Below are 13,714 nucleotides of genomic sequence, written 5' to 3'. Positions count from 1 at the left end.
TAGCAAGACTGACCCTATTTCACAAAGTGTTTCGATTCCAACGGAACTGCCTATTCTGATGGAATACGGTCCTGTCGAAATGTCTCAGACCAGCGCTAGGCGATCATTTTACTGCCAATTAAAACTGGGTTGGATACCGTCATGAGAATGTTTTCTCCATCCAGCATCTTTCGTCTGAGGACCTCAAAGCAGCGTCCAAATATCAATACCCTTCCCATCCCTCCCACCCCGCCATGAAGTGGGTAACTATCAGGAGCACCATTTACATATGAGGCACAGAGAATCTAATTGACTTGCCCACGATCGTACAGAATGTGTGAGGCAGAATTGGGAACTGAAACCAGGCATCCGGAATCTTCTCCCCATATTTAACCACTCCACTGTGTGATGGCAGCTCTCGGTGTCTAGAGATGCTGACCTCTGCTGTGTGACCGGAGTACAATGCTTTGTAACCCTTTCCAGTGTCAGGTGACTGGGGCTTGGAGGGAAAGTTCAGTCTCTTCCCGGCACTCCTGTACCACCCCCCATGGTGCCCGATGCGCCATTTGGCTAAACAGTTGACATTTGTGTAACAGGCTGGTTTGGTGTGGAATGTCCCCCTCTAGTGGCTGTTTGCGCAGCGTATAGGGGTTGCTCAAGTGATGGGCAGCTGTGCTTTTCAGTGATGGAGATGCCAGGTGCATTCTCTGCTGATGGCATGTGGTGGTGGGAGCTCTGTGGATTCGTATGTTAGTGGGAGCTATAGCAGGGGAGTGAGAGAGACAGAGAAAACCGAGGGCTGGATCCTCAGCTAGTGTCAATCATTGTAGCTCTATTAAAGTCAATTGACTATGATGCTTTTCACCAGCTGAGGATCTGGTGCTGTATTCTCAATTCTTCCTCTCCTCTCAGCATCACCGCTAGAAACCAGGGCCCCATTGTGCTAGGCACTGCACAGATCTGTGTGCCAGGAAAGCTCCAGAAGGGGGGGGACAATGGAAATCAGATGGTTGAGCAGGAAACAGACGAGAGATGATAGGTAGAGGTCATAGATTCATCGATTTCAAGGCCAGAAGGGACCGTTGTGATCATCCAGTCGGACCCCCTGCATAGCACCGGCTGGAGACCTGTCCCCAAATAACTCCTGGAGCAGAGCTTCTAGAAAACCAGCCAGTCTTGATTTAAAAATTCTCAGTGATGGAGAATCCACCACGACCTCTGGTAAATTGTTCCAGCGGCTAATTACTCTCGCCATTAAAAATTTGCACTTTATTTCCAGTCTTGCTTCCACTTCCAGCCATTGGACCGTGTTCGATCTGTCTCTGCTAGACTGACGAGCCCCTTATTAAATATTTGTGCCCCGTGTAGATGCTTAGCCTGTAATCGAGTCCCCCCTTCTCTTTGTTAAGCTAACTAGATTGAGCTCTTTGAGCACAACAAGGCAGGGTTTGTAATCCGCTCCTGAGTGCACACGTCTGAGGCTGGATGTCATGGGGAAGGAGGATCTGGAGGCAAGTGAACAGAGGTTGAGGAAGACGCACAGTTTCTGTCAAGTGGAGTAAACATCCCGTGGCTGGCAGATGGTGTTGTGGATGGTCGGGGCATGCGGCTCCATTCAACTCTGCCCTGCAGCCCTGTCCATTCTCATTCCCCTAACTCCTCGCTGCAGCTTTTCACGCTGGGCCCGCTCATTGCTACTTGACTTTTTGAGCGCCGTCCCTGGCCAAGTGCCACAGCGTCTCAGCATGATGGAGCCGACCGGTGATCTGTCCTGGCCGTTCTTGCTTGGCAGTGGCTGGAGCAAATCTGCTGTGAATGGGGTTTGACTTGATTACATTACACTGCCCACTTTGCCCTTTGTGAGTGGAGAACGTACCGACTCACCTGCAAAGCACTCACAGAACAGCAGAGCCAGACCCTTGTGACCCTCCCCTCTAACCTGGTCCTCAGAGGTGGGTGAATCTTCCATGGATCCTTCCGACCTTCCCACCCCCTGGATCACTTTGAGCCGTAAATTGGGTTGGACTCTCCACCAGAGGGAGTGTGCCATATAACGGGACCCTGCGGCCCACTGAGCACCCTGCGCTCGCAGGGAAGTCAGCAAGAGCTGCGAGTGCTCAGCGCCTTGCAGAACCGGGCCCCGAGAGAGCTGCAAGCACTCGATCTCTCACTGAACAGGGTCCGCCAGGGGGACCTGTCTTTGGTACTTACCTGGCCTCCATCACCAGAGCATCTGAGCACCTCACAATCTTTATCCTCACACACCCCGGGGGGCAGGGCAGGGCTGTTATCGCCATTGCACAGATGGGGAACTGAGGCACGGAACGGCTAAGTGACATGCCCACGGTCACACATGATGTCTGTGGCAGAGAAGGGAATTGAACTACCAGCGTTTTCTCTACTGGCTGGAATATCCGACCTGCTCAAGCATAGCACTATATTGCCCTCTGGTGAGTGGAGGCCCACCCAGGCCACGAGCGCTAAGACAGCTCGAGCACCAGGCGCCAGCATCTCTGGAGTGGGAGATCCTGAAATCTACACCTTCCCCTCCCAGCTTGAGCATAGGGGAGGGTTTGTGTGTGTGCCAGCTTGTAGCAGGAATGCTGGGAGCAGGTCGTGAACTGTTTGCTAAGCGTTGCCTGCCAGTGCTCTATTGGATCGATGGGCCCTTCCTTTCACCCGGCCTGTGGTTTTAACCCTTTGATCCCCAGGCTGCTGAGCTCTCAGGAGTCGTAGGCATCCTTTATTTTTCAGCAGGGCCTGGCTATTTCTATCCCTCCACGACCCTCCGCTGAACGGTTAGTGCTGAAGAAAGGTTGGCCCCTTGGCTCCTCCGATCCGACTCATTAGCTTCTGCTGCGTGGAGAAAGCATTGGAGATTTATGATCACATAAAGCAGAGAAGAGAGAGATGGTGCCATTCCCAGTCCATTAATGTAATGTAGTAGCTTGGTGGGGCCTCCTAGGCCAGGGTTAGATTAATAACTGGAAGGTGGCACCTTTCAGTAGGGGAGATTTATGGGAAAAGCTTTATTGCGGGGGTCATTACGCCCTGCCAGACCTCTGTTATCTGCCGGAGGCCGTGATCATGTGGTGAGGACTGTCTTGACTGTGCAATAAATCGGGAGCTGGGTTTGTGCTCGGCTTTGCCTGTGAGGTCTGCATGACTCCAGTGCACGGTTCCTGCAGTGCACGGTGCCTACGAATGAGGCTGGCTGCCTTCGGGCGTCAGAGCGTGGCCCCCTCCTAACTCAGCAATATCCCCTCCAGGTTCCTGGCCGGGACTGTGGAACAGCCAGGAAGAGACCGCCAGACCCACCGCCGCCTACAACCCCTGCAAACCCATCCCCGGTTTTACGCTCGGCCCAGTGCATGCTGGGACAGATCAGTCAGCCCTGTGTGGTCAGTGCAGACGTTATCATTGGTGCTACAGTACGGGGTGTACTGCCCCTTTTGGGGACAGCCTGGTGCACACAGCCAGAGGCACCTGGGGCAGTCAAGGAGGGGCTGGGCTCTGTAAACAGGAACAGGCAGTTGAGTAGGGGAGGACCAGAAGCTAAGCTGGCTGCTACAGCTTGCGAGCCCTCAGTCACTGCCTGAGCAGGGCTCCAGGGACTTGGTTTTCTGACTCTAGGTTTGGTGGCTCTAAGGCTAGGGCCATATGAACAGAGTTAAGCGGCCCCTTCCCCGACCTGCTGGTTGGTATTCTGCCGGCTGGGGTCAGTCGGGAGGGACACGCCTAGAGGGCCTAACTGAGATCAGGGCCCCATTGTGCTGGACTCATGCAGTAAGGGAGAATCTCTGTCATGAAGAGCCTGCGCTCTAAACCTACAAAGGAGGTATTATTGGGTCTATTACACCGGTGGGTAAACTGAGGCACAAAGCTGTAGTGATGCAGAGAGTCAGTGGTAGAGCCAGGAATTGAACCCACGCCTCCCGGTCCCCGGGGTCTTAACCGCAAGATCATCTAAGTGCGTCAGCAGGAGGAGTAACTAGGAACCGGACCGTAACACCAGGAGCATTAGCCCCACCGCAGCTGTTTGCTCTGCAGACTTCGGGATTAGCTCAGCTCCAGCTGGCATCCATCTCCAGCTCAGCACAGCCTGGCTCCGTAGAGGCCAAAAGGGAGTTTTAGGTATTAGGAAAAAATGTCCAGCTCTAAGGAGAGCTACGCATTGGCACTGATTCCCGAGGGGGCTGGGATCCCCGTCACGGGAGGTTTTTAAGCACAGGTTGAACACCTGTCAGGGCTGGCCTAGGTTTACTTGGTTCTGCTGACATTGCTCTGGGTCTCAGTGCAGTTCCTGAAGCCGACATGGCTCTGTCTCCGCCTCCATCCATCACAGCTGCACCATCTCAGAGGCAATTTGCTCAAGGTCTTACTGCTCCTCTGACGGTACTTCCGAGCGGGAGGGGGGAGATCAGACAGCTGCGTAGAAAGGCAAATGGGCAATGGCTTCTGGAGGAAGGAAGCAGAGGGACCCTGGTTGTTTCCACGCTGTGGGTCTGTCCCTAGCGAAGGAACGGCCCAAATACGAGGAAGAATCACTAACTAGCCAAAGGATAACAGCAGCATGAGCGCTAAGCACCGGGTCCACATGAACCCGTGTCGTGTCTCGGGGCGAATTGCCCAATGAGCGAGTGAAGGGGGCAAGTAGCAGACCCAACATGGTGGGGCAGAGGGCGTGATACCATGTCTCTCACAATCTCCCTTGGTGAATTAATTTGAATTGATTTGGGGAGAAACACTGGTTGGTGGATTGAAAACTGGCTTCAGTGCTATAAATGGAGAGGCAGATCTTGTCCTGCTGCGCTGCTTTCCTGGACCGGGGAGGAGATCCCTTGGGTGTGAAAATCTCCAGGTGGTATAGAACTACTGAAGCAGCTCCTACCCCACCTCCACGACCAGCCCCAGGAATAGGGGGCATGGAAGAGGTGTCTCTATGCCCTTTTGGAGCCACTGGCAGCTGGTGCAAAGTAGAACAACCCTGAGGCTGCTCCGCTTTATGCCAGAGATCACTTGGGTAACTGGTTGGACCCAGGACCCAGGACTGACAGATGCAAAGATGGCATAAGTCTACCCTTCTCCCTGCCCCCTCAGCTCTCTGAGCTGTGCTGAACACCGCTCCCATGCAGCCATGGATCTGGGCCAAAGTGTAATGCTAAATATCAGTGGTATCTGTTTGGGGGAGTTGCCTGCTGGCACATAACTCAGGGATCAGTGTTGGGTTTGGTCTTATTTACCATTGCCATGAGTGATCTGGAAAAGGGAGTAAAGCGCATGTCCGTGTGCAGCTGACACTGACTTGTGAGGAGCTGCAAAGACCAGGACGGAGAAAGAAGCCAAAGGGGGTGGGAGAGCTTAGAAACTACTGAACAGAGATTGGCATGAGGAGAAATGCAGGCTAATGCACCTGGGGGCAGCCAGGTGAAGGCCGAGGAAGTCGGTGGGAGTCTCCCGGGAAGGTGTGACGCTGAGATAGTGGGGTGAACGTGCCACAGATACACCCAGGGCGAGCAAAGCAGCAGATAGGCCCAGTGGGGAGTGAGCTGCGTCCGCAGCAGCACAGAGCCGGACCGGAACAGCACCTGGGGTGACTCTTCAGTTCTGGGCATGTTGGGAGCGAGGGAGCCAGGAACTGGAAGCTGTTCAGAAATGAGCAGCAGAACTGAGCAGGGGGAAAGATGACAGGAGCTAAGTGCCGTGGGCTCCGTGGTACTGGTGCGGACCCGTGGCAATCAGAGCACGTACGCTGGGGTTGCCGGGGGCAGAATTTTGCCCAACGTGTATAACGTGGGCGAGAGGAAGTTAAGTGATGGTGATTTGGCTTAGGGGGGTTCGCTAGGAGTGATGGGATGCGCCCAAGAAAAGTGTACGCTGAACATCAAGGGGGAGGGACTCGCAGGGGAGCATGCCTCTGGGGGGCACGTATGGCCCAAAGCGAGCGCTGAGTCTGATCCGCAGCTCCCAGGACTCATCCCGCTTGCCCCGGCATGTCGCTGCAAGAAAACATTGTGAACGCTGTCAGCAGGAGCCTAAAAACCTCTGCTGAATCGCTGGTGTTGGTCGTGACCCCCGTGTGTGCTCCCCTCTCTTGCCAAAACCCCCCCTCTGCTCCAAGATTGTAAGTGGCTCTGGAACCTGGTCGGACTTGCTGGCACATGCAGCAGCGTGAGCTGACCCAGCCGCATAGTGACCCCCATGATGCCCTGAGTGAGCTTAGATCTGGGTCAGAGCCAGCAGGCGTCTGAATTCTGCCTTGGCAGCTCAGGATTTCTTTGTTTCCAGGGCCATTTCCATTGTAAAACGCTGCCCTTAATTGGCCCGTAGACAGGAAATGGTAGAAGACAGGTAGGGCCCGTGTTCCCCTGGGAACCAGCACTGCAGACGCCTTTGCAGCAGGCTCGGCTTCCTTTCCTGTCCGCTCCCCGGCCAGAGCCGCGAGGTGGGCACGCTCCCTCAGTCACTCCTTGATTTCTGTCGAGGCCACATTGCGCCGAATTGAAATCCGTCCTATCTTCCCGAAGGTGGGAGGGGGAAAAGGAGGAGGGTGGCAATGAAAAATTCATGGAGGCATGACTAAAATATGAGCCTTTCCAGGAAAATGGAACGCATTTTCATCTCCTTTGCCTGGGGCGGGCTGTAAAACACGCCGGGGGCCGGTTTGAGATGAATAATGGGTAGGCCGGGGCAGGTGCTAATGGAATCCGAGCTGCTAATTAAAGATCTACCGCACTGGGTCATCTCTGACCAGCTCCCCTGTTAGTCCCCACGGGCCCATTCCTGTAGTGCTCCCGGTCAGAGACCACCAGTCCCTGGGCGCTGCAGAGTGCAAACTTTGCTGCGTTGTGCTGGGAACTGCCTTTTAATGCAGGCTCAGGTTGCATTTCAGAGCCATTTAAATCCCCAGCCCACACCCCACTGTTACCTGAACTTAAAGAAGTAACTCCATTAGCTGGCAGCAGTAGGTGGCTGTTATCCTCTGTGCAGACTAGCCGCTAGAGGGGAACATGGCATACACGGGCCGTATTTTTCAGTACTCCCTCCGGACCTGGTTGCTGTACACACCAGCTTGTCCTGCCGGTTGGGTCTTTCTGTGCACAGACTCCGTGCCTCCCCCTGGAATTCGCCCGGGCAGGTGGGATTGTAAAGCTTCTGGACCGTGACTTTCAGTGCGATCTGCACGGCACCTCATGGGACAAAACGGAGACGGTCGCACTCTGCCCCAGATTGGTGGGCTTGGATTAGGGTAGTTCATTGGTTTGGGGAGCCTTATAATGGGGAGCAAAATAGCGCTGATTAGAGTCAGTCGCTGCAGCAACCAGAGGTTACTAGGAGCTGGGAGCTTCCTGCGAAGGTGATGGGACTTCAGGCTGCTCGCTGGTCCGTAGGGAATGCTAGCAAGCGGGTGCATGTGGTGTGCAAAGGCCTGGCGCTAGCTCCACGCTCTCTCCGGGGAAGGAGCTGTGTAGCTAATTGCTTGTGACGCAGCAAACTGGGTCAGTTGCTGCGAAGGAGAGGGGCGCCGCCAACTCTGGGTACGGCAGGCCAGGGAGGAGCTGGAAATGCTTCGCTGTCCTCAGGACATGACACCGAGCGGGGGGTGAGAGCAGGGGTGCGGGGTGGGGCTGAGACTGAAAATGATCAGGGGGCTGGAGCACATGACTTATGAGGAGAGGCTGAAGGAACTGGGGTTATTTAGTCTGCAGAAGAGAAGAATGAGGGGGGATTTGATAGTTGCTTTCAACTACCTGAAGGAGGGTTCCAAAGAGGACGGTGCTCAGCTGTTCTCAGTGGTGGCAGATGACAGAACAAGGAGCAATGGTCTCAAGTTGCAGTGGGGGAGGTCTAGGTTGGATATTCGAAAACACTATTTCACTAGGAGGGGGTGAAGCACTGGAATGGGTTGCCTAGGGAGGTGGTGGAATCTCCCTTCTTAATGGTTTTTAAGGCCTGGCTTGACAAAGCCCTGGCTGGGATGATTTAGTTGGGGATTGGTCCTGCTTTGAGCAGGGGGTTGGACTAGATACCTCCTGAGGTCCCTTCCAGCCCTGATATTCTATGATTCTATGACTGAGCAATGCGAGACTGTAGAGGGCTGGGCTATCTCTCTGTGTTTGTGGACACGTGCGGCTGTGGTTTTGGTGCTCGGGTGGGCATGCATCTTTCTGGGTGTGTCTGTGTAGTGCCTCTGTATGAGCTTTGATTTTCCCTGTGTCAGCGTCTCTGTGTTCTGGGTTTGGGTTCACCTGTGTGCGTGCTTCATTTCCCGGCCTGTGCCCGCCTGCTCCACTTCCCTGCATGTGCACAGCGAGCTCTCCGCCTCCCTGGGACCCGACTGCAGAGGTACCCCCAATGAGCTGGGAGCAGAGGCGCTGGCCTGGGTTGGCACCTCGCTGGTTATCTGCCAAGATGCCCCCCCGGCCGAAGGAGTCTGGCAGATTGGCCAGAATGCGCAGGGAGCCAGAGGTGCATCCCCAGCATCCCCACCTGCCTTTCTCGCAGCTGTCGCTGGAGCAGAACAATGAGCACGGACCCTCCCGCCGCTGCCTCTTGCCGGTTCACACCCGCAGGTCGCTGCCTTTGCCCTCGAAGCCCAGAGAATGCACAGCGCCATAAACCGGCCAGCGCTCGCTTTGACGAAGGAGACAGCTCGGCTGAGGGGCTGATACCACACAGCCTGCGTGGAGAACCTCTCTCTTTTTCAATCGCTCTGAGCTTCCCGGGGTGGCTTTCCCCCCAGGATCACAAAGCTCTGGAAGTGTTAATGAACTAAGCTTCCCAGTCCCCCTGCGAGGGTCTGGTACACCCGCTTCGTAGCTGGGGGAACCTGAAGCGTGGAGAGACCAAGTGATGTGCAGTCACAGAGCGCGCCAGAGCGAGGACTAGAACCCAGGCATCCTGAGCCCTGCTCCTGTGTTCTGATCACTAGGCTACACGGTCACAGCAGTAGTACACGCTGACCCCACATGCCTTTGCCTTAGGATGGAGGGGAAGATGCCACCCTCCAGCAGTGAAATGGAGAGTGCAGATGTCACTGCACTGCCTTTGAAATGACAAGGAGCCAGAGCCGCTGGCAGGGACGTTAAAGGGAAGGGAAGTATCGTTCCAATTATGCCGCGATTCTCTGAGCAACTGTGAAGCTGCTGCTGCGTCGCGAATGGGGAGCGGAACAGAAGCACAAAGAACCTCTCTCCAGCTGCACGGTGTGCAAACAATAACCCCCAACATCCGAGGGGAATCCGGCTTCAGTCGGGAGGGCACGCAGCCCATTTGGGAGAACAAGAGCTGAAGATGTAACCTTGGGCAGGGGAGCCTGGGGTGGCAAAGATGTTGACACTTCTTAGAGCTGGGAAAAGCTTCGACACAAAGCATTTAGCTGCTGCTGAGTCAATAAAGCAAGACTCGGTTTGGGTTTCCGGCTTGTCAGCTTCTCTCTCCCCTGCTGGGGTTGTTTATTAGCATTACAACAGAGGCCCTGAGACAGAGGGGGACTCCATCATGCTGGGTGTTGCATAAACCCAGAGAGAGACAAGCTCTGAATCTATATAGCCAACACAAACGGTGGGAGGGGAAACTGAGACGGGAAGTGGCTTGCCCATGCTCACCCAGTAGCAGAGCTGGGACTAAAACCCAGGTCCCTGACTCCCAGGCCAGAGCCCACCCCACTGAATCACGCTGCCTCCCAGTGGCTGAGTCTAAGAACCTTTTCAGAAGGGTGGATTAGGTGGGCGAGAGCTGCCCAGGAGGCCTCTGAAAGGGGAGGGAGAGTTGGTGAAATTGACACACACAGGCAAGTTCAGAGGCAATGTATTGTGCTGCGTACCGGTCGTGTTGTGTCGGGTGTGAGACAAGAAAAGGCAGGTCTCCCAGAGAGTGTCCTGTTTAATGCAACAACCTCCCCTTTCAAACAGGGGACATAGGGCTGCGTCCCATCAACTGTGGTGGACCAAGAGCAAACGAGCTCTTATTCCCATGGGCGGTGACTTGGCACGGACCCTGGGCCTGTCAGTTCACTCCCCGCCTCCGTGGCATCCTGTGACATGGGGAACCTCCTGGAAGGGAAGTAGGTGGCCAACTCCCGTTGAATTCCAGCAGGTGCCTAAATCCTTCCGGCCCCTTCAGAATCTCAGCCAAAGTTCCCGCAGTGCTGTGAGTGCCCCCCGGTGTTAGAAGCATTGGAACAGCCTTTGTAAAGGGCAGATGTTTTTCTAACACAGAGATCCCGTCTTGGGCTGGCTGATCTGGTCTTTGTCTAACCCGGCTTCTGTTAAAACGGTTTGGGGATATTGGATCCAATGGAGATGAAAGAGCAAATCGCAAGCCCTGCCTAGCCCAAGGCAGGAAGGCTGCGGGAGCTGGGACCCTGTACACTCCTTGGCATGTTTACCCATTGTTACGGAGATTACTTGGAGAGTAAACTCTTTGGGATAATCCGTACGGCACCGACGGGGTCCTGGCCCCCGACTGGGAATCCAACGTGCTGTTCCAGACAATGAATCATAGTAAGAGCTCACGGGCCATATTGTGAAACAGCCTGTGGAATTTCTGGCAGATCGTCTCAGCTCCCAGGAGCTGCCAGGCTGGATCAGACCAACGCCCGACCGAATCCAGCAGCCTGTCTCGGAGCATGGCCAGCACCACATACTGCAGCGGAAGGTGCAAGAGTCCGAATCCCCGCGGCGGGCAGCGAATAGTTATTTATGAGTGTTACCATCTGCTGGTGCTTGTGCAGTGGCTGGTCCCTGGGCTGACACCCCGGACATGGAATCAGGGCCAGGTTCCCCAGTTATGGGCTGTCACAATTCATAACCTCTGTGGATCGGGCACAGAGGGTGACTTGTAACACACTCACGAGTGGGTTACTCTTGCATTATGAAAGGGTAAATAGGAGCAGCTAATTGCCCATCTCTGCACCAGTCAGTGTGTGTCCTATACCTTAGCACGCCTCCTCTCCTTCGGCTTCTCAGCTACACAGGGCCAGTCTTTTCAGTCTCTCCGGCTGTGGGTTTCTCACCAGGCCTCTCTAATTATTCTCACAAGCTGCCCCCTGTCTTTCTGCTCCATCTTTTTGGAGATAGGGTGACCAGAACTGACCCTGGTAATCTAGGTAGCATAGCACGGATGGAGAGAGGCTCTCCGGGTTTGTCCCCCAACAGGTTACAGTTATGTCAGATCCCAGCGACGTATGCCACGATCTCAAATTGTTCCTCCCAAGGCACCTCGCTTTGCATTTGCCGGCACCGCCATCACGGTGCCCATCCCCCTACCTCTGCTAGGTCCCTCCGACGTTCCTCTCTGTCTTCTCTAGCCCTGATGAACCTCCGTGACTTTGTGTCATCTGCACACGTCCCCTGGCCCCGTTCTCGCCCTCTTCTAAAGCATGAAGAATTACGCTAACACCAGCCCTCGCATGGAACCTTGTGGCAGCTGCTCCCTCTAGCCATGATGAAAACTGACCATTTGACCCCAGATCTTTGTTTCCTGTCTCTTAGCCCGTTGTGAAGCCAGAGCGACACTTCACCTCTCGGCCTGTTACTTTCCCTAATAGCCTCTCGTGAGGGACTTTCCAAAGGCTTCTTCAACGTCCAAATAAGCTATATCAGCCATAACTAATCTCCTTTATTCCCTGTGCTCAGAGAACTCGGACAGATTAAAGAGACACCAGATTCCTTTCCCGTCTGTCTAGGTGCAGATATTCTAAGCAGGCTGAGCTGGGTGCAATGGGCGCTAGCCCCGTAGGGGGTCCCAGGTAATTTTACCCCACCTCTATCCATGGACTGGACGTAAACGTCCGTTTAATTCAAGGGACCGACTCCCTTTGGCGTCAATGGGCGTTGGATTAGTGCACAGCGTCCCGGAGTCAGGCTGCCTGCGTTCTCTCCCAGCTCGGCGACTGACGCTGGGGGACCATGGCGGAGCTGCTCTGTGGTTACTCTGTGGGAGGCGCTGGGGTCCCTGGGCGATGAGTCCAGCCAGACAGACGCTCTCGAGTGACATTTCCTACAGCAGTCCTACTGAGGAGGACGCAGGGAATTATTCCCGAGCGGCAGTAGCAGATCCTCTCTCCCAGCTCGGCACAATGATCACTTCACCAACCTCCTTAAAGAAACCCCCAGTGTTTGACTTTCTGACGGCAGCCGGGATCTGGACGGGCAGCGGCGACACGGGGTCCATTGCCAAGCACCTGGCAGTTTGTCACTAGCAGTCAAGTGAGGATTAGCTCCTAGCACGGCTGCCTCTGCCGAGGGATTTTCACCTTCCTCAGCTGCGTGATGCTAACGTATCCACCAGGGTGGCAGCTCTCAGCCCAGACTTCCTCCCTCAATGCCCCCTGGTTTCTAGCAACTCCAGAGCAAATGGATCAGCCTCAGCACAGAGCATCAGCTTTGCAGAGAATGCTTTCTAATGCGACAGGCCTAGGGTGACCATTCATCCCATTTTTGCTGGGACACTCCCCTTTTTTAAGCCCCGTCCTGAACATGCTGACTTTTTGGGGGGCAAAAATGGACCTTTGTCCCGTTTGTTCTTGCCTGTTGCAAGTTGCTCTGATCAGTTGGCAAGAGCAAAGGGAACAAATGTCCAGTGGGTTGAGCCCCCTTAAGGGGGCGTGGAGGAATGTTTGGGGAGGCCAGTGGCGACACGAGGCACTGGGCGGTGCCGGGCTCGGGCGATCAGCCCGGGGCTCAGGTAGTCAGCCCCAACCCGTCCCAGGCAGCGCAGGGCTTGGGCGGTCAGCCCAGGGTGGCATGGGGCTCAGGTGGACAGCCCCAGTGCCAGGCGCCGTGGGGCTCAGCAGTCAGTCCGGGGCACGAGGCTCAGGTGAGCAGCAAAGCCAAGTGGCTTGGGACAGCCCTGTGCAGGGTGTGGGATGTCTCAGGTGAGCAGCAACATCAGGCGTCTCAGGACAGCCCCGCACGGCGTCCTGCTTGCACTTGTGGGGGAGGGATAGCTCAGTGGTTTGAGCATTGCCCTGCTAAACCCAGGGTTGTGAGTTCAATCCTTGAGGGGGCCATTTTAGGGATCTGGGGCAAAAATCTGTCTGGGGATCGGTCCTGGAAGGGGCTTGGACTAGATACCTCCTGAGGTCCCTTCCAACCCTGATATTCTATTAAATCTGGTCACCCTATCCAGGCCCTGACTGAGATTGGGGTCCTCTCACTGGTGACAGGCCCCTTTAAGAGGGAGCAGGGTCCAGAGCACCAGTGGCTGGCCAGCTGTCTCCCAGCTGGGGTTGAGAGAAGGCACCAGGCCTGTATAAAGGAGAGCTGTGTGCAAACGGACTGAGCAGGGAGGGATTGAATGAATGTTGCAGGAAGGCTCATGCAATGGGCCCCAGGGAATGAGGGGAAGAACCAGTTTGGCAAATGCAAGCTGGGCCTGGAAGCAAGGGATTGACTCTGGAGGGGGATCCCCCAGAGCAGTGGTAGGACCCTCCAGTGAGGAGGCCTGGGAGTGGGCTGCAGGAGAAGGCTCACGGGGAGACATGGGTCCTGGAAGTCTCAGGTAGGAGACGTGGAGAGCGGGGCGCTGGCAGAGGAGCTAAAGGAAGTGGGGCAGAGGGGTTACACAGTGAAGCGCTGCAGAGTTGTTCCTGGGTTTTCCTTGGGGAGGAACTGATTTTTCCGTGAGGGGTCTGCTGACTGTGGCACTTTGTGAATAAAAGGATTTGAATTTTCTACTGAGAGAGACAGTATTCCTTTGCGTGGGTGACTAAAGGGGACAGAAGCAGGCA

General features: G+C 55.2%; 1 protein-coding gene across 3 annotated transcripts in view; it reads left to right on the top strand.

Annotated features, from left to right (window-relative positions):
- LOC112106701 (beta-arrestin-1) overlaps positions 1–13,714 on the top strand; it is a 169,024-nt gene that overhangs the window by 75,155 nt on the left and 80,155 nt on the right. The window lies entirely within an intron of this gene.

The sequence above is a fragment of the Terrapene carolina genome, unplaced genomic scaffold, assembly GCF_002925995.2.
Source record: "Terrapene carolina triunguis isolate 2854851 unplaced genomic scaffold, T_m_triunguis-2.0 Scaffold430, whole genome shotgun sequence".
In the NCBI taxonomy this organism is placed as follows: Eukaryota; Metazoa; Chordata; order Testudines; family Emydidae; genus Terrapene; species Terrapene triunguis.
Note: the sequence above shows the minus strand (reverse complement) of the source record. Positions and strands in the feature narration are given on the sequence as shown.